This window comes from Primulina tabacum, chromosome 10, assembly GCF_025594145.1.
Source record: "Primulina tabacum isolate GXHZ01 chromosome 10, ASM2559414v2, whole genome shotgun sequence".
Taxonomy (NCBI): domain Eukaryota; kingdom Viridiplantae; phylum Streptophyta; class Magnoliopsida; order Lamiales; family Gesneriaceae; genus Primulina; species Primulina tabacum.
This window is the reverse complement of record NC_134559.1, coordinates 15,478,273-15,501,337: the sequence shown is the minus strand read 5'-3', so window position 1 is coordinate 15,501,337 and position 23,065 is coordinate 15,478,273. Positions and strand designations below refer to the sequence as shown.

The following is a 23,065-nucleotide window of genomic DNA, read 5'->3' as shown; positions in this document are numbered from 1 at the left end:
TGGCATGCGTTTATGTGTGTCCTCTTTTTCGAAAATTCAGTCTGTTCTGTTTTAAAATTTCGATCAATTATGTGCTCTGTTTGTTTTTCGAAATTCTTTGACTCCGCTAAATCCGTCTGAAATTCTGATATCTGAAATTCTGATAAGTTCTTTCTGGTAAATCTGAATTTTGTGTTGCACTGTTACAAATTGATTTGAAATGGGACGAGAATTGTGATTCTGTCTGGCCCCCATTGGTGGGTATAAAACCATGTTCTGTCTGGCCCTCATTGGTGGGTATAAAACCATGTTCTGTCTGGCCCCCATCGGTGGGTATAAAACCGTGTTCTGGCCTCACCCCTTAGAGGACTAACATATTGGGGACAATTTGACCATGGAAATGAGAGGAGTAACAGTGTTTTGTTTGTTTTTGAAATGATCTGAATTGCTTCTGAACCATTCTGAATCATCTGTTAACTTCTGTCTTACAATCGCTTCGTTTCTGTTTTGATATGTTAAGGGTAACAAGTTTTGAAAGTTTATTAAAGAAATGTTTGAAGAAAACTAAGTTCTCTATATGTATCGTTGGAAATCGATCGACTCTCCACTTGCTGAGTGTTTTCCAAAACACTCACCCCTTACAAATTTCAGATAAAAACGAGGAGCAACTGAATGAGGAAGAGCAAGATGCTTTTTGGGGATGGTGAATCAAGGATCGAGATCAAGATTCAAGAATTTTATTTTCCTTTGTTTAGTTCCGCATTTGCAACTCTGATGTATTTTATTCTATTGTCAATGTAAAGACAATGTTTTAATTATGAAAAAGACTGGTTTTGGGCATTTCGATACGAGGCTTAATTGTTTTCAAGAAATTGTTAAACAATGTCGGATTTCACCGACGCTTCGGACACGGGACGTTACATTTAAGTGGTATCAGAGCCGCCAGGTTCATAATCACGCTGGGATTTTGACAGACAAAATTTGGCGAAGTCAAATTTTGGCAAAAGCCTTGTGCATCCCAATCTGAGTCCAACTTTCATCTGTTCCCTAAATTTTCGATCAAACTTAAAAAATCTGTCCCTTTAATCGTTCCGCAAACTCGTAGTATCGAAAATTTTCCACGACAAATTTGTTTCTATTTTTGTGCCTTTCTATCATTTATACGATTCTGATGTTTTACCTCGATTTTTATCCAAGGAAATGGCTGCTCCACGTACTCGCGCTCAGGCTGCCCTTCGTATGCGCCAGCTCACGATAGATAATCAGGCTAGAGAGATTGCGACTCTGAAGGCACAACTTGCTAGAGAGAAACTGGAAAAGCAGGAACTTAACGAGATAAGATACATACTGGAGACTGACGTACAACGACTGACTCATCATTTGGACTTGGCTGAGAGCCAACTTCTACAGATACCGACTGATTCAGCTCGCATCGCGCACCTAGCTTCACTCAATAGGGACCTGCTGGAGAGAGTAGAGATAGAGCGAGGACGTGCTACTCAGGCCCATCAGCGCTAAGAGGAGTTCAACGCCAAGCAGGATCGGTACATTTCAAAGCTCCACGCCACTATGGACAGACTTCAAGATAAGAATAATAACCTGCATCCGGTGATAGAGAACATGGAGGAAGAGGAGGAAGCACCGATGGAGGTGGTTGGTGACGACAGTGACAGTGACAGTGGAGATATGATAGACTAGATTAGTATCAGGATTGTAATAAAAATTATGATGGAGAAAGTACCAAGTGTATTAATTTATTTCTAAATGGAAATTCTATTATCTTTAAATTATTGCATATTTGAAATTTGATTAGTATATTATCAATAAAAATGTTTTTTTACCTTACAGGAAAACAAACATGGACCCACAAAGCATTATAACTGAACTTCAAAAACAACTCCGGGAAAAAGAGACAGAGATTAAAACATTGAAAGAAAAAAATGAAAAACTCGAGAGGGATAACTACAAGTTGGATGGGAATAATGTATGCATGATGGAGGATCTTTGTGAGGCAAGAGTGGAAGAGAAAAGACTGCGCGACGACGTCAGGCGCTATGCTGCCTACCACCTAGAGTCTGAATGACAGCACGAAATCACCAAGAAAGAGTTGAACAAAGCTCAGGATAAGATTGTGACACTCCAAATCCGGGATGAGAGCCTTCTCAAAACACAGCGCCGTCTTCAGGAACGGATCGAGGAACAAGAAATCGATGAGAAAGTAAGCCAATCAACGATACAAGAGCTTCATAATCAAGTAAACAACCTGGACCACCACAACACACAGTTGCAAAATCATATTGATCAACTACAGAATAACATGATCAATATGGAGGAGCTCTTAGAAGAACTCGAAGCTAACCAAGAAGAAGATCCTGTTGAAGAAGAAGAAATTAATGAGGCAGTAGGAGACGGTGAAGTTATAGATGAGCAGGGAGATGGTTCCTAGTATAGGCATCAATTGTATTCAGAACCCTTAGGATTAATTGTTTCCTTTAAAAAGACTAATTGTAAGAATTTCAACTATTTATGAAATATTCCTTTGATTTCGCATTGTTTCAAAATAATTAAATTAATAAAATATATGTCTATAGGAAATGGCAGATAGACCACCCAGAAACAATCAAAACAACAGAAGAGTTAATCAAAACGAGGATGAGAATCCCCCAAGGGTAAATCTCAGCCGGGAAGATATGACGGCTATAGCTACCATTGTAGCCGCCACGTTGCAAGGAATTGTGAACCCTCTCGCCAACGCCATTCAACCGCCACCGGAACCACAACCGCGTGGGATCAAATACCATTAAGAATCTCTGAGAAGAAATCTAGTCCCAAATTTTGATGGAAACCCCGATCCCGAAGTCAGCCATAACTGGCTCAAGAATGTCGAAACACAACTACACCTACTGGAAGTACCTGAAAAACTGAGAGTGGAGGTTGTGGCACCGTTTTTGGAAGACCGAGAAAGAAAATGGTGGGAAAATGTGTCACCATCTTTGGCCGAAGAAGAACAAATCACATTGCAATCATTCAGGTGAGAATTTTTGAAACAATACTACCCAGCCGAATTTCGTCTAGAGAAGTTGAGCGAATTTCAAAACTTCAGATAGACACCAGACATGACAGTGATGGAATATACTTCAAGGTTCAACGATATGGGAACCTATGTCCCAACGATAATGTCTGATGAAACGTTGAAGATGCATCGTTTTAAAAAAGGGATTGAACAGCCGGATTCAATCGGCTTTGGCAGTATTCAAACCAAACAACATTGCAGATTTGATGGGCGCTGTAATGAGCGCGGAAACGGATATCAAGCGCCGTGAAGAAGAAAACAGGAACAAGAGGCCATTGGTTGGCCAATATGCTCAAAATGGTCCCAAATTCAAGAAGCCAAATTATTCAAGTGGCCCTTCAAGAGGAAACTTTAACAGTGCTGGCAGTACAAAAGAAAAGTGGTGCGATACGTGTCAACAGAAGCACGTGGGAGAATGTTATCGGAAAACAGGCGCTTGTTTCAAATGCGGAAAGGTGGGTCACCGGATAAAAGACTGTCCAGACAACAAAGAAAAAGGGACAGGACCCAACAAATCAAATTAAAACAAGACTAATGCCCGGGTGTATGCAATAACCCAGGAAGAAGCTGATAACACCAATGAGGTGGTGGCAGGTACTATTTTACTCAATGAAATGCCTGCATATACCTTGTTTGATTGTGGTGCTACGCACTCATTTGTGTCTAGAAGATTTTCTAAGAAGCTTAAATTTGAGGATTATATTCTTAGTGAACCTTTAAGAGTGGCAACACCGGCGAGCAAATTAATTGAGACCCACAAAGTGTATCGAAATTGTAAAATTTGTATCAGCAAACAAATTTTTGAGGCAGAATTGATTCAACTCAATATGATTGAGTTTGACATCATTCTTGGAATGGACTGGTTATCTAAAAACCATGCCATAGTAGACTGTCGAAAGAAGGATATTAGACTTCAGACTCTGACTAAAGAGGAAGTCATATATCACGGAAAATCCAAGGAACGAAAATCTCTGTTATCTGCCTGACAAGCCTGGAAGGCCATAAAAGGAGGAGAGGAGATTTATCTGGCAGTAATTAATGAGATCAAAGAAGAAGAAGTCCCAAAGTTGGAAGATATTCCAATTGTTCAAGAATTTCCAGATGTTTTTCCCGAGGAATTACCAGGCGAGATACCTGATAGAGAAGTAGAATTTAAAATCAATTTGATCCCTGGTGCTGCACCAATCTCAAAGGCACCATACCGAATGGCTCCAGCTGAACTAAAGGAATTAAAGGAACAACTTCAAGAATTACTGGACAAGAAACAGGTCCGCCTCAGCGTATCTCCGTGGGGAGCCCCAGTGCTATTAGTAAAGAAAAAAGACGGAAGCATGAGGCTCTGTATTGATTACCGGGAGTTAAACAAGATCACCATAAAGAATAAGTACCCATTCCCGAGAATAGATGATCTTTTTGATCAACTAAAAGGAGCCAAGGTTTTCTCAAAACTCGATCTGAGAGCTGGTTATCATCAGTTGAAGGTCAAAGCAGAGGACATACCTAAAACCGCGTTCAGAACAAGATTTGGCCATTACGAATTCACAGTAATGCCTTTTGGTCTAACAAATGCTCCTGCAGCATTCATGGACCTTATGAACCGGGTATTCAAGCCCTACCTTGATAAATTTGTGGTCGTTTTCATAGATGATATCCTCGTGTACTCACCAAGTGAAGAAGAACATAAAGAACACCTGCGTCTCACTCTGCAAATACTGCGAGAAAAGGAACTATATGCCAAATTCAAGAAGTGTGAATTTTGGTTGAAAAGTATGGCGTTCTTAGGTCATATAATCTCTGAATTTGGAGTGTCAGTAGACCCTAAGAAAGTGGAGGCAATCAAGGACTGGCCACAACTGAAAACAGTAACCGAGGTAAGAAGTTTTCTTGGTTTAGCTGGCTACTATAGAAAATTTGTGGAAGGATTTTCTTTGATAGCCATTCCTCTCACCAAACTTACTCAAAAGAATTCAAAATTTATTTGGAATGAATCATGTGAGAAAAGTTTTGAAACCCTGAAGACCAAACTCGCATCCACACCAGTTATAATTCTTCCAGAGGATGGCAAGAATTTCAGTGTATACAGTGACGCTTCAAAGGGAGGATTAGGGTGTGTGCTTATGCAAGAAGGTCAAGTAATTGCTTATGCATCACGGAAATTAAAACCGTATGAGCAGAATTACCCCACTCATGACCTTGAGTTAGCTGCAGTTGTGTTTGCACTCAAAATCTGGAGGCACTACCTTTACGGAGTGAAATGTGAAGTATTTACTGATCATCAAAGCCTCAAGTACATTTTCATCCAAAAAGAATTAAACATGAGGCAAAGAAGGTGGATGGAACTTTCAAAGGATTATGATTTGGTAATCAATTATCATCCGGGTAAGACGAATAAAGTGGCAGATGCTTTGAGCCGAATAAATTTTGTAAAAGTAAGCTTATCTTCACTATCAGCACAACCATCCCTTAGAGAAGAAATCAAATTGAAGCAAAGTCAGGATTCCTCCGACCTCAAAATACAAGCACAAATTCAAGAAGGAAAGACCCAAGAATTTCATATTGATGAAAATGGTATACACTGGATGAAAGGACGGTTGTATGTGCCAGACATCGATGGGATCTGGGTAATTATTGATAGATTGACCAAGTCTGCACATTTCTAGCCGGTACGGATGAATTATAACCTGGATAAACTAGCTACGTTATATATGGACAACGCAGTGAGACTACACAAAGTCCCAATAAGTATAATGTCTGACAGAGATCCAAGATTTGTATCAAAATTTTGGAAAAGTTTTCAAAAGGCTATGGGAACCAAGGTCACTCTCAGCACGGCCTATCATCCCCAAACTGATGGCCAAACCGAGAGAACAATTCAAACCCTCGAGGACATGCTGAGGGCATGTGCTCTGGATTTTCCTGGAAACTGGAGGGAACAGTTACCCTTGATAGAATTCGCCTATAATAACAGCTATCACAGTAGCACCGAGATGGCTCCGTATGAGGCTCTATGTGGCCGAAAGTGTAGGTTGCCCCTATATTGGGACGAAGTCGGAGAAAAAGCTGTTACTGGACCAGAGCTTGTTCAATTAACCATTGACAAAGTAGCTATAATTTATCGAGAAAAACTTGCACTGTGGGATCCTTAATAAAAATATGGTTTTGTGCTCAAAATTAATCGCAAGTGCACGATGTCAAGTAATAGAATAATGTACGTGAGTACGAGTATCGTTCCACTGGAGACTGTGTTTGACAATTATTATTTTCAGTTATTAAATCTTTAGCAACGAAAATTGATTGAATGATTGTTACTACTATGCTCAAATAAATACGCAAATAAAATGATTCAAGATTTGGATAGTGAAATCTAATATCTAAAATGGTTGATTCAAATTCAATGAGAAATGGATTTGTTGGGAATTTCGGTTCACCTACCCCTCGTTAATTAATTAATTCGTTTGATAATGATTAAAAGCTTCTGACAGGATTTTCTATTCAATTGAACACACTCTCTCGAGCTATGCCAAACTAATTCTACTCAATGAAGTAATTAAATGTCTTTAATTATTTATCAAGAGTGAATTGCATGTCGATCTATGAAATCCCCTAGTTTTCGACCCTTAGGACTATAACTATCGGCGCGTATCCAATTTCATATATCTATGTAAATTGTAGATCCACGGATTATACTACTCGTTCCTATCACAAGTTATTCTCTCGAACTCACTCGCAATATAAAATTGTTATTAAAGTTAGCTACACTTTAACAACACGATAAAACAATAGTATAATCAAGAATAAATCAGAAATCGACATGTAAATTAATTATATCAAAGTTTGGGGTAGGATCCCCTTAAATCCCAACAAATATTAAAGTTTAGCTACTAGAATTCATAGTGAAAATAAACACAACAATGTTTAAGAGATAAAAACTAAATTAGAAATACTAGAATTGACGGAAATTGAAAAGAACGACGCCCGGAAATCTTCGAAGCTTCAATCCAAGCACAAAATCCTCTCCCAAGCTCGCGGCGGCTGATGAATGATGTCTGAATGAATGAAAAACGTCCACCAACCCTTTCCCTATCCTCCACATTCAGAATTTAGGTAAGGAATCGTCCACAATTTTTTCCAAAAATACAGACGCGCCCGGGCGGACATAAGTTTTCGCCCGGGCGGATGGTCTTCGCAAATTTCTTTCTTCTTATGTCCGCCCGGGCGGATAAATTTCGCAAAAATTGATTTTCCACAGCTCTCAGGCGCCCGGGCGGATGTGAATTTGCGCCCGGGCGGAAGTTCTTCGCAAAATAATTCTTTTTTCTTCATTTTTGCATGAATCTCCTGCATTTTCACACCGAGACCCACGATTAATAATAAAACATAATATAAACTAAATTGTGACAAAATGCATGCAATCTAAACGATAAATGCAACACAATGGGACAAAACATGACATGAAAAGAAAGTAAAATCCACCTATATCAATAATCAAGGAAAGACTCAAGGCAGCTCAAGATAGACAAAATAGTTGGGCCGATTTGAAGAGAAGACCGTTGGAATTGGAGGTCGGTGAAAAAGCTTATGTCAAGGTCTCTCCCATGAAGGGAGTGGTTCGATTCAGTAAGTCCGGAAAGTTAAATCCAAGGTATGTGGGACCATTCGAGATACTGGAAAAAAGTTAGAACTCTAGCCTACCGTCTGACTTTTCCGCCGGATATGTCAAGAATACATAACGTTTTCCACATCTCACAACTGAGGAAATATGTCCCAGACCCTAGTCATGTACTCAAAGTTGCACCACTGATGATTGAAGGACGCCTCAATGAAGAACTCAAATATGAAGAGGTCCCTATCCAAATAGTGGACACAAAAGACCAAGTGTTGAGGCACCGGACAATCCCATATGTCAAAGTGCAGAGGGAGGCCACCTGGGAACTCGAAGAGAAAATACGCTCACAATATCCTCATTTATTCAAAAGCGCGAGCTGATCTAAGTTTCGAGGACGAAACTTTCAATAAGGAGGGAGGGATACGAGAACCCGGAAATTTCGATCCGAAGCGAATCATGTAAGAAATACAAACTTGAAATTTAGCTTAATCTAAGCTCAACAACTTTCATTCTAACTGTAAAACTTAAATATGAACTTAGATTTTCAGCTAGCTTAACCCGAAGAAGTAGCTTCAAAGCTCGGAGACTTACTCAACGGAAGGACAATCTGCGAGTAACCGCATCCATCGAAGTGTTATCACTGGAGGAGTAAAACCCCAGCTCAAGGATTCGATCTTTCAGCTCAAAGAAGCTCAACCAAGCTTGTCCTAACAAGACCAAAAAGGGAGCTGAAAGATGAGCCAAGGAATTGGACAAACTTATTATGCAGGAAGTGACCATTGAGATAACCAATGAAGGATCTAAGGGAGGAGCTAAGAGTTTGGACATACTTAGTATGCAAGAAATGACCTTTGAGTTAATCCATGGAGGAGCTGAGAGACCAGGACACATTAATGATGCAAGAAAAGACCTTTGGTGCTTGGGTTACCTTTGACCATCATTATGAGCATCATTAATCCATTCTTGGAGGCCAATAATTCGGCCATGAGGAGATGAGGAGACCAAAGTTTTTCTATAAAAAGGGCATCAAGGTTGGAAGAAAAGCACACCAAAAAGCACTCTCAAATTTCGGCCAAAGGAGAGCAAGGAAGAGGAGGAAATTCTTGCGGTGCATGCGATCAAAATTTACGTTGAAGTGCTGCTCAAAATCGTGTCTCAGTCTGCTCTAAAGAATAATCGAAGTGCTGCGAGATTGAAGATTGCATTTGTTAAAGTCACGACGAAGTGCTGCTCAATTTTCGAAAGGAACTTCGTACGAGAATCTGTAAGTGGGCTTTTGTTATATATTCGTTTGTAATTTTAAAACTTGAATATATAAGTTATGACATGCGTTTATGTGTGTCCCCTTTTTCGAAAATTCAGTCTGTTCTGTTTTAAAATTTCGATCGATTGTGTGCTCTATTTGTTCTTCGAAATTCTTTGACTCCGCTAAATCCGTCCGAAATTCTGATATCTAAAATTCTGATAAATTTTTTCTGGTAAATCTGAATTTTGTGTTGCACTGTTACAAATTGATTTGAAATGGGACGAGAATTGTGATTCTGTCTGGCTCCCATTGGTGGGTATAAAACCATGTTTTGTCTGGCCCCATCGGTGGGTATAAAACCCTGTTCTAGCCTCACCCCTTAGAGGACTAACATATTGGGGACAATTTGACCATGGAAATGAGAGGAGTACCAGTGTTGTGTTTGTTTTTTGAAATGATCTGATTTGCTTCTGAACTGTTCTGAATCATCTGTTAACTTTTGTTTTATAATCGCTTCGTTTCGGTTATGATATGTTAAGGGTAACAAGTTTTGAAAGTTTATTAAAGAAATGTTTTAAGAAAACTAAGTTCTCTATATGTATCGTTGGAAATCGATTGACTCCCCACTTGCTGAGTGTTTTCCAAAACACTCACCCCTTACAAATTTCAGATAAAAACGAAAAGCAACTGAATGAGGAAGAGCAAGATGCTTTTTGGGGATGGTGAATCAAGGATCGAGATCAAGATTCAAGAATTTTATTTTCCTTTGTTTAGTTCCGCATTTGCAACTCTGATGTATTTTATTCTATTGTCAATGTAAAGACAATGTTTTAATTATGAAAAAGACTGGTTTTTGGCATTTCGATACAAGGCTTAATTGTTTTCAAGAAATTGTTAAACAATGCCGGATGTCACCGACGCTTCGGACACGGGGCGTGACAGATTATACCGAATCAATGAAGGTAAGACGAGCTTGTGGTGAGTTTCAGACTATGCTACTACTTGGTGGGATGAATTAGTGCTGGGTAGGAGACGATGTGGGCATGACCCTATAGTTACGTGGGATGAGATGAAAATGGTGATGAGGAAGTGGTTTGTTCCAAATCATGATAATAGGAGAGGTGGTAAGAGAGATGAGTGTGGCTTGTATGAGGCTCCTTTGACATCCACTTGGAGGACGAGCTTGGAAGAGGAAATCATTGCTAGGCCAATGGAGGAATTGAGACGTGAAACTACCAAATATGAATATCAAGGTACATTTTAAAATTCATTTTCTCGTACTTGTGATATTATATGTTGTTGGTGTTTCGTAGTTGGGTATGATATTAGCCAATGTCCATGTAAGGAGGCGACATTAGTAGAGTCGTTGGTTGAGCTTGAATCTCAAATTGGAGTTGAGATTGTAGTTGAGCCTGAACTTGGAATTGATGTTGTAGTGGAACCTGATTTTGAGGTTTTTGTTAATAAAATTGTTGATGATGGTATCCTACTAGTTGATGAGTCGAATGATTTTAAATGATTTACAGTGGAAGCTGAATCATTAGGTGGAGAAGAAGTGCATGATTTTTCTATTAAGGAAGAGGAGAGTAGGCAATGTGAAACTATGGTTTATGAACGTGTTGAGGAAAAATGTACATCTCTAGTAAAATTGAACCCAACAAAAAAGTTCTTGAGGTTCAATTGGAAAGTCAAAAGATGAGTGAAAAAGAATTTAAAATGACCGAAAGAAAAAGTAAACAAAAGAATGAGATAACCATAGAAAAGAAAAAAGGAGAGAAAAGATGAAAAAAAAAAGAGGCCAAAGAAAAGAAAAGAAAAATAGTTTGAAGGCCCAAAAGAGTGAGGTTGAGAGTTGCTTATTCTTGCATAAACCATTTCATGTATCTTTGTACAAAGTGGTTTATTATCACTGTGATGATATCGCCAGTTCAATCCTGAGCATTGTTATTTCACCCTTGCAGGATTATGGAGATGTCATGATGAGGAGGCAAGCAAAAACTAGTGGTAGAGGAAGGCCATGTATTGATCAACATGACGTTGGAAGCAATCAAGGTGAGATAAGGTTATTTGCCAACGCAACAACCCTAAGGTATGACTTTCGTCTTATCTTGATATGTCGTTTTCAAGAGCTTGGAGAACGTGTTGCAAATTTATTGGTTAAAGGGCCGGATGTAAATTTATCCTTATTCATTGATTGTTATAGATTTGAGACCATGGATGAATTGCATGTATCTATTATGAATTTTGATTTCTCACGAGTTACTAAGTTGGTGGGATTTGTTTGCTACAAGAGTTCATATACATTAGACTTAGATTCTTGTTTTGAGTTAAAAGGTTGCGTGGATAGTGAATTTAGTGTGTCCTACTTGCATAACATATATTTGTTTGATGAGGGCTTTGGAAAGAGCATGAATGAATATAAGAATTGTTATGTTCATAATGAATACAATTTTAAGGAGAATAAATTCTTCATTTTATATTTATTGCATGAGTTACATGCTAGTGAGGCATATTGTGGTGGTTTTATCGCTGATAAAATGCATGATTATATGTGTTGGTTGTATATGAAGAGATATATTGAGTGGGATTGTGAAACATGCATTGCATAGAAGAGATTGACATTTCAGCTAGATTCTTATATCGTGCATGAACTAATTCTTATTCCCAGTGAGCTATGGTCGTACACGTGTATGTATATTATTTTGGTGTTGACTAGGTCTAAGAAGGGGAGAAATCTGATATTTGTGATACTTAGTGATATTTTATCATTTTGTGTCAATTTTTATTTGGTATGTGGTGAAGTTGATGAATTTATAGGAAAAACAACGGTGATGTTGGTATTTCCAGTGCTGATGGAATGAGTAAATGATAGCGTCTACAAACTTGAGTTTCAAGGTAAGCATGTTGAAAATTTAATCCTTGTTATTACTAACTTGCTTCGTTTTTGCATAGGTAGAAAAGATTTGAGGACAAATCTTTTTGAAGAAGGGGAGTATGATATGAATCTGGCCGGGTATGACGTGCAAATGATTGGAAGGAGGTTCAAGGAAGCATCGCATCAACTCATGAGCAATCGAGAAGAGCTTGCAAACAAGGTTCCAAGCCTCGAAGGGTTCGTGATGCATGGAAATGAGCTCGAGGGCCATAGGATCGTTGTGCGAGTGTTAAATGAAGAGGAAGGTAGAACGCTCCTCACCCGAGCGGTAAAATCATACTGCCCGAGCGCCAAACTTACTGTACAAGAAGTGAATTCCAGAACACTCGGCGCCCGAGCTGTAACATCTTACCTCCCGAGCGCGACAAATCCAGAAGACCCCGTGCCTGAGCGGTAGAATCTCGCACCCGAGCGCGCCCTCCTGAGAGAAAAATCTTTTTTTCCTAGTTTAGGGTCCTAATTGTTTAGGTAATTATATTTTCATATATTTTATTATTTATAAACATATATGGACGAAATTTTACACAATTAAAAATTAACATTGAGTTTTATAAAATTTTGTTAGTTTTTCTCTCAATTTCGATGCTTGGTTTTGTAGACATCTTTTTGTGTTTCTCAAATCAAACTTATCAAAGTTTAACACTTTGTGGCGTTTGTCAATTGTTCTGTACTCGGATTGTCAAAGACGAGTTCTTTGAAGGTTCACTTGAATTTTGATTTTTATATTCGTTAATATTTGTTGCAAAATTATTTGTAATTTAGAGGTGAATATTGCAACCTTACTTGTGTCAAAAAGATCGGGACAAAACAACATTTCTTTGTTTTATCGAATCGAAGGCGTGACTCCGTTTTTGAGTGCTTTGCTTTTCGTTGTTGAAGAATCGCATCATCGGCGCTCTCGGATTGTCAATAGAGGTTATAATGAGTTCGGAATCATTTATTTAGTGAATTGAGAATTTACTGATTAAATGATTGTACTAGTAGTAGTGACTACTTACATGTACAAATTCTCATCCTATTCTAGAGGAGTCTAAAATCAAATTAACCTATGAGTTAATTATATAATTAAATAATGGTTATTAAAATTAATTAATAAATATATATACATTTTATATGGTGATATAAAATATGTATATATATGGTATTAATATATCATGTTTTATCAAAAGTTGATCAATATATTATATATTAATAATATGAGAATTTAAATATAATGAAATTATTATTTTTTTGTGGAAAATGGACTTCTAATGAAATTAGAAGTCAACCTCTATACATACACCACTAGGACTCATAATTGACTACCCTAATTTTGCACACAAAGCTTGCAAAATCCTCCCCTCCTCTCCATACATGTTTTGGCCATCATATTTCCTAAGGAAGAAATTTTCGGCCACTTGGTTTTCTTCCACCACCGCGTCTCCGTTGCCGCAACACTTTCGGATTTTGGAAATTCGGAGTACTCAGTCTCAATGCTAATGTAACGTCCTAAAAGCCATATCTACGTAAACCACATGCATTAAAAATTATTTTAATTACTTAATTGTTTTATTTAATTGATTTTAAATGCTCGCATGATAATTATCAAATGATTAAAGGCAAGATCAAATGATTATATGACATGATTTCATGAAATTGAAGGATTTTACCCGAATATTCGATAATAGGTAGGGGAAAGGAGACCGGGGACGACCAAGACAAGAATATTTATTTTTCATTAAATATTTGCAAGGCTCCCTAATATGAATAAAAATGATATAGTTTTCTAAAAATGTTATAGTTTGAATTATTTTACGAGTCGAGCTAGATTTTTCCCGGGAAGTTGGTTTTGGGCAAATAAAGTGTTTTAAAAGATCAAAAATATTATTTTTGAGAAACTAATTTCATAAACTTTTATGTTTTAATTAATAATTGTTATTAAGTCCAATTTAATTATTTAAAGTAGGCCTAATTTATCTTATGCTTGCAAGCCCAAAACTCAAGCTCATTAACATGTTAAATAAAAATTATAAATAACTAAACCAAGTGTTTTCATCCCATAAATCACTTGAATCAGCCGAAACACACACCACACACACACAAACAAGATTTTCGAAAATAAGGGAGGAAAGAAAAGATAGTAGTCTTCGTCGTCCGGTTGTCCAATAGATGGTTACATAAGAATGAAATATGAGTAATTAAATAGAAGACAAAGTTGGAAACCGTGGGAAACAGGAGAGGGAGGACCGAGGGTTGTTTTGGTTTGCACTTGGTTCTAAGGCTCGGCTAGGGTGCATGGTGCGAAGGGGCTTGACCAGGTCTTGAGGAGGGTTCGTATGGGATGTGTTTAGGTCTAGAAGGGTACTAGAAGGGCTAGGGCTCGCGCAGCAGGGCTGGAGAAGAGTCCTCGCTTGATAGGACTCTTCCCGTGGGGGTGTTCTTGTTTGGCCGAGAGTTTTCAGAGAGCGGCTCAGTATGAGGCTGGGCTGGGTGGTCTGATCGGTACCCTAGGATGGTTCAGATAAGGGTAGGAAGGGACATGGCTCGTGGTGGCTCGAACAAGAGCCCACGCGAAGAAAACTGGTGGATGAAATGGGGCACGCCATGCTGCTATCTGTTTCAGGAAGCCCATTTATGGGAGAAGGCCCCAGAGGGAGCCCATTTATGGGAAAAGCCCTCATAGGGAGCCCGTCTATGGGAGAAGGCCCCAGAGAGAGCTCGACGATCGTATTTTCACGGAAGAGCCTAGTACCCACTCCCATGGATCATGTAGAGCTGAATACTGATCAGTCGACCAAAGAATAAATGCTAGTCACTTTCAAGGAACAAACTTCTCCTAAAATGATAAATGATTGAAAACTTTACGATTAAAATGATTTATGATTTATGCTTAAATGATTTTTAAACTATTTTAAATGGTTTATTTATGCCCAAAAGCTAATTTAAATAAAAATATGATTTTTAAATGTTTGTGATTGTATATGTATTATTTGCTATTAATGTTTAGAACGTGCTGAGTCATTTGACTCACTAGGTTTGTATGATGCAGGATTTTATGATTTATGGGAGGCGCTGAAGATTGAGTGGATCGAGTGCTGCTGCACACTCCCGAGAGACCTTTATGTTTCCGCACTAGATTGTTAGATAAAAGATTTATGATAACGAGTTATTAGAGATATTTTATGCCTTATTTATGTTAGTTTATCTTTTTAAAGGTCGACGTAGGATTTTTTGGTTAGTTAATGATTTAGGAATATTTTCATGCACTCGAGGTTTTAAATGTTAAATTATTATGATTTATGAAAATGTCAAGTTATTTTAATTAGTATTTCGAGTTTATTAGTTAAAAAAAAGTCGAGGTTGTTTCAGTTGGTATCAAAGCCGAGGTTTTCCCCAAAGGGTTGTGTATTGTCACTCCGATAAGCTCAAGAAGTCGCGCCTCCAGTATATGAGTTTTTACTGCTTTATATTTTATATGCTAAAATTCTTTTAAAATGCTTATATGATACATGATATAAATGTTAGTTGCATGTTTCATGTTGCATGTAAAATTTTAAACGCATGTTTGTTACGGGGTTTGGACGACGTATACAAAGATGCCTCCTAGAAGAATTTTACGTAGGACTGATGAGGTTAGACAGGAGGAGGAGATTCCACAGCCTCCACCTAATCAAGATGCTAGTGTCCGTGTACTAGCCGGTATGGCACGTTTACTAGAGCAACACGTAGGAAATGGTGCCAGGGGTAGACTAGAGGCTGCCTATGAGCGATTTAGGAGGATGGACCCCGAGGATTTTCATGGTACTTTCGTTGCTGAGGGATGGATTCGATCTTTAGAGGTTATTTTTCGTTACATGGAGATGGCGGACGCTGATCGAGTACGTTGTACCATCTATCTGCTGAAAGGCGACGCTTCCTTATGGTGGGAGGGAGCCGAGCAAGGAGTGAACATGGCGACTTTGACTTGGGAGGATTTCAAGAGGGTGTTCTACGATAAATACTTTACTGCTGATGTTCGTTCTAGGCTTAAGAGAGAGTTTATGAGTCTCCATTAGGGGGATTGGTCTGTGACCGAGTTTGTGCAGAAGTTTGATAGGGGCTATCATTTTGTGCTCTTGATTGCCAATGATGCTGCTGAAAAATTACGACACTTTCTAGATGGTTTGAGGCCGACTATCCATCGTGATGTGATGCTCGGTGATCCTACTGATTATACTACTGCCATCGCCAAAGCTTTTAGAGCCGACCAGTCACTCAAAGATATAGATTGGGAGATGCAGGGAAAGAGAAACCGTGCTCAGAAAGCCAGTCAGAGTAATAAGAAGTCTCATCTGGGACCACCTAAGCATCCAGAACCACAAAAACCACAAGGACAACCACCTAGAGGGAATATTCCGAAGGCTGATGAGAGACCACTATGCAAGGAGTGCAATCGTCCACATCTTGGGAAGTGCATGTGATGAAACTTAAAATTAATAATTTATTATATGTTAAAACCTATATTTTAAAATTTAAGTTTCATTAAAATTATAAAATTATGTTATTTTAGTATTGTTTGTTTATATTTAATTGTCTTACTAAATATGTTTTATTTTCAGATTTTGTACGTGTTGGTAAAATAATGATAACTCAAGCTACAAAATTCAAATGGAGGTGATTCAAACATGTTTGGAATCCTTGAGAAATTATCTACAACTTTGCAGAAGACATGATTGCTTAAAAAGTTCAAGAAGATGATCAAATTTTGCAAATATTAAAAGAAGAACATATTTACTTTTACTATGACCAGCATATAGTAAAAAAATCATAACTATTTCAAAATTTAACCAAATGAGGTGAACCAAAAGGCTAAAATCATCTACAGAAAATTCCACACATGTTTGTTGTTTTGAGCAGAGTAAATTCGGTAAATAAAGTCGTGGAACATAGCATTGAAAGAAGGGCCATGTAATTGAAGTTGGAGGAGACAAAACTACTATTAAAACTACATGGCATTAATAAAATTTTTGACCATTTCTCTCATTTGGCCTATAAATAGAGGCCTTGTGCTAGCTTGAGAATCATTCTATCCCGTTGTAAAATATAGAGTGTTTGTATAAAAGTTCTAAGTTCCAATATATTTTTAATTTTCCCAAATATGAGTATTGATCAAAAGTAAGATCATGGAAAGCTAAATCTATTATGTCAAGGTGAAGATAATGAATTCTTGGTGAAGTAAGATTGTTTATATTTTGTATATTCTTTCATTATTTATTTTAATTTAGCTAACTTCTTTTTATTGTAGGTATAATAATGAATTATTTGTTGTTATCAATTTACACCAAATGCTTGATACAATTAAAGTGGTTATCTTGATTTGTTGTTTACTTTTGATACAATAAATATTTCATCAATTATTATTATTGTTATATTATATATATGTGTATATATATATATCATATATTTCATTTAGATGATAGCGTGGCTCTGCCGGTTGTTCTAAATGAAATATTATGATTTAATACTAACATCTAACAATCTAACATTTACTTTATCGCAATTAACTTTTATTTTTCGCATCTAACTTTTACTTTACTGCAACTAACTTTTACTTTCCCGCAACTAACATTTATTTTTCGTATCTAACTTTTACTTTCCCGCAACTAAATTTTATTTTCCGCATCTAACTTTTACTTTACTGCAACTAACATTTACTTTATCGCAACTAACTTATTAAATCATATATTTCATTTAGACAATAGCGTGGCTCTGTCGGTTGTTCTAAATGAAATATAATGATTTAATTTAACATTTACTTTATGCAATTATATATATAATCATAGGTACCATATATAAAATATCGGTTAATTCGGTATTTTCTATAGTGGGAAATATATTATATTATATGTGTGTTTAATTATTTAATTTTATTGGAACCATTATTTATGGTGGTTTCCTTTGTTTTACTTTTAGTTAAACAATATTACATAAACCAATAATAAATCCTTGAGCCTTGACAAAATTTATAATTTGTAAACTTCATTCTTGAATTTGGTAATTTATAAATTAATAAATTTAAACTAAAAATAACCTCTCTGTGGATCGATCTCGTACTCACGAAATATATTACTTGCAGACAACCTACACTTGGGTGAATTATAATTTAAGTAGTAGCAAGTTTTTGGTGCCGTTTCCGGGGAGGTATAAATTAAGTTTATATTTGTTATTTATGTTTTATTTATAAGTATTTTGTTGTTTTTACTTGTATGAGTATTTGGAGTCGAAAGAAAGTGGTAGACTTATTCGAGTATCTGAAAATAATTTAAACATGGATGATAATTCAAATAATCAAGATAATGATAATAATAATAATCAAGAACATGATCAATTAAGAACACTTAGGCACCATATGAATCCTATTAGAACTAATGCCACATCTTGTTTAGTTTTTCCTCCTGATGCAACTAATTTCAACTTTAAATCTCAAATTATTCAATTTTTACCAAATTTTCATGTCTTAGATTCTGAAAATCCATATTTACATTTAAGAGAATTTGAGAAAGTTTGTAACACTTATAATGATCAAAATTTTAGCATGGATATAGTTCGATTAAAGCTTTCCCCTTTTTCTTTAAAAGATAAAGCTAAAACATGGCTACAAAATTTGAGATCGAGTTCAATAAGGTCATGGGAAGAAATGCAACAACAATTTCTTAAAAAGTTTTTCCCTTCCCATAGAACAAACTCTTTTAGAAGACAAATTACAACTTTTTCTCGAAAACAAGGAGAAAAATTTTATCAATGTTGGGATAGATATAAAGAATTACTTAATACATGCCCACATCATGGTTTTGAAATATGGAGAATAGTTTCTCACTTTTATGAAGGTCTTATACGTAAATATAGGCAAATGATAGAATTCATGTGTAATGGAAATTTTGAAGATAAAAACCCAAATGAAGCTATGGAGTATTTGGACTCATTAGCAGAAAATGCTCAAAATTGGGATAATATAGGCACAATAGAACCACCAACAACTAAAATCAATAATTCAACAAATGGGAGTGGTATCTATAATCTTAAAGATGATATAGATATTCAAGCTAAAATTGCATCTTTAGCAAGAAAAATTGAGTCATTAGAAATGAAAAAGAGTGGTCAATTAAATAGTATTCAAGAAATTGTTTGTTATATATGTGATACACATGATCATTCTACAAAAGATTGTCCAACATTACCTTCATTTAAAGAATGTCTCCATGAATGGAAAAAATCATCCTAATTTTAGTTGGAGGAATGATAATAATGCACAACCCTCACAACAATATTTTCAAAATAACCAAAATCATCAAGGTTATATTCCTTATGTTACACCTTCAAGAAAAACTTTGAAGGTGTAATTCATGCATTTATCCAAAAGCAAGAGTCTATCAATATTCAAAACAGTCAACTATGAGTGATTTGAAAGAAACTCTTGCAAAATTTGCATCTGCACTTAATATTCATGAAAAAGGAAAATTTCCATCTCAATCTCAACCTAATCCTAAAAATCAAAATCAAGAATAAAAAAATGAAAAAATTGATCAAATAAAATCTGTTATTACCCTTAGAAATGGTAAAATAGTTAATGATCCATATAGTAATGAAAACAAGGATCATTTAAATTCAAAGAGTAAGGATGATAATCCTGATACTTTTGAGAATGATGATACCTTAAAGAATAATATGGTAAATGATAAATCATCTGAAATAGTAAATGAGTCAAATAAACCTCCACTATTTCCTCATGCATTAACAAATCATAAAAAACAAAAAAGTGATTTTGATATCTATGAAGTTTTTTAACAAGTAAAGATAAATATTCCATTATTAGATGCTATTAAACAAGTACCTTCCTATGCAAAATTTTTAAAAGACTTATGTACTGTGAAGAGAAAATTACATGTGAAGAAGAAAACATTCTTGGCCGAACAAGTAAGTTCTATTATTCAAAACAATTCTAGTTTAAAATATAAAGATCCTGGTTGTCCAACAATTTCATGTATTATTGGAGAAAATAAAATTAAAAAAGCTTTGTTAGATTTGGGAGCAAGTGTGAATTTACTTCCTTATTCAGTTTATGAAAAACTTAATTTAGGAGAATTAAAACCCACTTCTGTTACTCTCTTACTGGTGGATAGGTCAATCAAAATACCTAGAGGTATTGTAGAAGATGTGTTGATTCAAGTTGATAAATTCATATATCCTGTAGATTTTATTGTTTTGGATACACAACCAATAGAAGTACGTAATGAAATTTCAGTAATATTGGGACGACCATTTCTAGCAACTTCAAATGCTTTAATTAATTGTCGAAATGGAATAATGAAATTGTTTTTTGGAAATATGACTTTAGAACTTAATGTGTTCAATTTATGTAAACAACCAAGTATAAATGAAAATGAATATGATAATGAAATAGAAACAATTGTGGAAGAAAATATACAAGAAGAAAATCAACAATCTGAAGTTTTTTCAATTGAAAGTTTTGAGTCTGAAAATAATTTTAAAGAAGATGATAATACAAAACTTGAATTAAAAGTTTTACCATTAGAATTGAAATATGTATTTCTTGGTGAAAATAAAACATTCCCTGTTGTAATTTCTTCCACTCTTTTACCAAATCAAGAAGAAGATTTAATTAACTTACTTAAAAAATATAAAAATGCAATTGGATGGACTTTGATAGATATAAAAAGTATCAATCCTTTAATTTGCACACATAGAATTCACTTGAAAGAAAATGCTAAAACATATCAACAACCACAAAGAAAATTAAATCCACATATGAAGGAAGTTGTTAAGAATAAAGTATTAAAACTATTAGATGCTGGAATTATCTATCCAATCTCAGATAGTAAATGGGTAAGTCCAACACAAGTAGTACCTAAAAAGTCAGGCATCACTGTTATAAAAAATGAAAAGGGAGAGTTATTACAAGCAAGGATTCCATCTAGTTGGCGTATGTGTATTGATTATAGAAAATTAAATGATGCAACTAGAAAAGATTATTTTCCACTATCATTTTTAGATCAAATTCTAGAAAAAGTAGTAGCTAATTCTTATTAATGTTTTCTTGATGGGTATTCGGGTATTATCAAATACTCATATCATTAGAAGATCAAGAAAAAACTACTTTCACTTGCCCTTTTGGAACTTTTACATTTGAAAGAATACCATTTGGTTTATGTAATGCTCCGGCTACTTTTCAAATATGCATGTTAAGTATTTTCAGTGATATGATTGAGAATTTGTAGATGTTTTTATGGATGATATATAACTGTTTTTGGAAACTCATTTGAAAATTGTCTTAAAAACCTAGAAGAAGTATTAAAAAGATGTGAAGAAAATATCTTGTTTTAAATTGGGAAAAATGTCATTATATGGTTAAATCTGGGATTGTTTTAGGACATGTGATATCTAAAAAAGGAATTGAAGTTGATAAAGCCAAAGTTGATGTTATTGCTAATTTAACATCACCAAAAACGGTCAAAGAAGTTCGTTCATTCTTGGGTAATGCAGGATTTTATAGAAGGTTTATAAAAAATTTCAGTATAATATCTAAACCAATTTCAAATCTTTTAACAAAAGATACACAATTTGAATGGACTCAAAAATGTGAAAATGCTTTTAAAAAAATTATTAATCTTTTAGTTACATCACCTATTTTACAACCTCCAGATTGGTCTTTACCATTTGAATTAATGTCTGATGCAATTGATTATGCTATAGGAGCTGTGTTAGGATAAAGAAAAGAAGGAAAACCTTATGCAATCTATTATGCTAGTAGAACCTTAAATAGTACCCAAATAAATTATTCAACTACTGAAAAAGAATTACTTTCAGTAGTATTTGCATTAGATAAGTTTCGATCTTACTTAATTGGTTCTACTACTATTGTTTACAATGATCATTCTGCCGTAAAATATTTATCAAATAAACAAGATGCTAAGCCAAGATTAATACGGTGGATTTTATTGTTACAAGAATTTGATATTATAATTAAAGATAAAAAAGGAAAAGAAAATGTCGTAGCCGATCATTTATCTAGAATAATGACCGAATCATCTAATAATGAAATACCAATAAATGAAAATTTTCCAGATGATCAGTTGTTTTATGCTACTATTATGCCATGGTTTGCTAACATTGTAAATTTTCTTGTGACAAATAAAATGTCTTCTCATTGGAATTCACAGGATAAGAATAAATTCCTGATAGAAGTTAAAAAATTTTATTGGGATGATCCTTACTTGTTTAAGTATTGTCCTGACCAAATTTTTCGACGTTGCATACCCGACAATGAAGTAAATAATGTTATTAAATTTGGTCATTTTGAAGCATGTGGAGGTCATTTTTCATCCAATAAAACACAGCTACAAAAATATTATAATGTGGATTTTATTGCCCGTCTTTATTCAAAGATACGCATTTATTTTGCAAATCTTGTGAAAACTGTCAGAAGATGGGATCAATTTCAAAACGAAACATGATGCCTTTAAATCAAATCATAATTATTGAAATATTTTATAGTTGGGGGATAGATTTTATGGGTCCATTTCCATTATCTTTTGGATTTATCTACATTTTAGTCGCTGTTGATTATATTTCAAAATGGATTGAAGCAATTGCATGTAGAACTAATGTTCATAAAGTTGTTATAACATTTTTAAAAGAAAATATTTTTAGCCGATTTGGAATACCTAGAGCAATAGTTAGTAATGGGGGAAGTCATTTTATAAATAAATCATTTTCTTCTTTTTTAAGAAAATATGGCATTACACATAAAGTTTCTACCTCATATCATCGTCAAAGTAATAGTCAAATTGAACTTGCAAATAGAGAAATCAAACAAATTTTAGAAAAAAACAGTTAATCCAAATCGAAAAGATTGGACTTTAAGATTAACTGATGCATTATGGGCATATAGAACTGCATTTAAAACATCATTAGGGATATCACCATATAGGTTAGTTTTTGGTAAGCATTGTCATTTACCAGTTGAACTTGAACATAAAGCTTATGGGGCAATTAAAGCATTTAATATTAATTTAGATGATTCATCTAAATTAAGAAAATTGCAATTAAATGAACTTGAAGAAGTAAGAAATGATGCATATGAAAATTCAAAGATTTATAAAGATAAAACTAAAGCCTTTCATGATAAAAATATTATGAGAAAGTCATTTGAAATTGGACAAGAAGTTTTACTTTATAATTCTCGTTTGC

At 35.2% G+C, this 23,065-nt stretch overlaps 1 non-coding gene across 1 annotated transcript; it reads right to left on the bottom strand.

Annotated features, from left to right (window-relative positions):
- Positions 1 to 18,538: 18,538 nt before the first annotated feature.
- Positions 18,539 to 18,649, bottom strand: LOC142513013 (small nucleolar RNA R71). The gene has a single exon (XR_012808982.1). It is a non-coding gene; the product is annotated as a small nucleolar RNA R71 (small nucleolar RNA).
- Between the last annotated feature and the right edge of the window lie 4,416 nt (positions 18,650 to 23,065).